The sequence below is a fragment of the Monopterus albus genome, unplaced genomic scaffold (genome assembly GCF_001952655.1).
Source record: "Monopterus albus unplaced genomic scaffold, M_albus_1.0 scaffold12.1, whole genome shotgun sequence".
Lineage (NCBI taxonomy): Eukaryota > Metazoa > Chordata > Actinopteri > Synbranchiformes > Synbranchidae > Monopterus > Monopterus albus.
The window spans coordinates 1,649,473-1,650,810 of record NW_018127892.1 but is presented as its reverse complement, the minus strand read 5'-3'; the positions used below and the strand labels follow the sequence as shown (position 1 = coordinate 1,650,810).

At 41.6% G+C, this 1,338-nt stretch overlaps 1 protein-coding gene across 1 annotated transcript in view; it reads left to right on the top strand.

The window, feature by feature from the left end:
• hk2 (hexokinase 2) overlaps positions 1–1,338 on the top strand; it is a 36,410-nt gene that overhangs the window by 1,580 nt on the left and 33,492 nt on the right. The window lies entirely within an intron of this gene.

Sequence of the window (1,338 nt, the reverse complement as noted above, 5' to 3'; positions counted from 1 at the left end):
ATGACCACTTGGCCAGTTTAACATACAAATTAACATCACACATACACACAGACCCCCGGTGTAGATCACATTCCAGCAGGGAGGTGTGATCAGAACCAGTACCTGGTTTAATAGCCATGGAATAACTGTACTTGATTGGCCGGCAAACTCGCCTGACTTAAACCCCATTGAAAATCTATGGGGTATTGTCAAGAGGAAGATGAGGGAACACAGACCCCGAAATGCAGACGAGCTGAAGGCCAATATCAAAGCAACTTGGGCTACCATAACACCTCAACTGTGTCACAGGCTGATCGCCTCCATGCCGCGCTGCCTTGATGCAGTAATTGGTGCAAAAGGAGGTCCAACAAAGTACTGAGGACATAATACAGTACATTAACACACTTTTCAGAAGGCCAACATGTGTTTAAGATCCTTTTTTTAATTTATTTATTTATTTATTTTTTATTAGTCACATGAAATATTCTAATTTTGTGAAATAATGGACTTTCCCTCGATATTCTAATTTTTTTGGCACATACCTGTAGTCACTTAGTGGGAAACACTAAATACAACAGGGCCATTGTTAGTTACACCTTTTGCTTTTCTTGATATTTTGGGTGAAATTTGCCTTATACCATTTCATAGGACCTAGAACTGCAGTACTTGGTGTAACATGTATACCTCATGCCAGTTTCTAAAGCATTTTCCTGGATGCTTTGCAGATCTGTGTGCACTTAATTCACCATTGATGGACACTATACGGTCATGGCCAAAGTATTGGCACCCCGGCATTTCTGTCAGATAACACACCACTTCTCCCAGAAGATTGTACCAGACACAAATTCTTTGGTATTCTCATGTTTATGTCTTTTGTTCATATTGGAACAACAACAAAAAAAGGCCAAATCTGATCTGTTCCACACAGAACTCCAAAAATGGACTGGACAGAATTGTTGACTCCCGTAGCTTAATATTTGGTAGCACACCCTCTGGACAAAATAAGTGAAATCAGTGTCTTCCTGTAACAATCAGTGAGTTTCTTCCAGCTCAATTTTGGACCACTCTTCTTTTGCCAACTGCTCCAGGTCATTTGAAGCAGTGGTCCCCAACCCCCGGGCCGCGGACCGGTACCGGTCCGTGGATCAATTGGTACCGGGCCGCACAAGAAATCATTAATTATTTCCGTTTTATTTATTATCTGAGTCTGAACGATCTTTTATTTTGAAAAATGACCGCATTCTCTCGGTTACATCTCGGTCACTTGAGCGCCAAAACTGGCTTACTTGTGCGACTATTTAGCCTGCTCAATGAACTCAATCTGTCACTTCAGGGGAAAATGACAACTGTCTTCAAGTT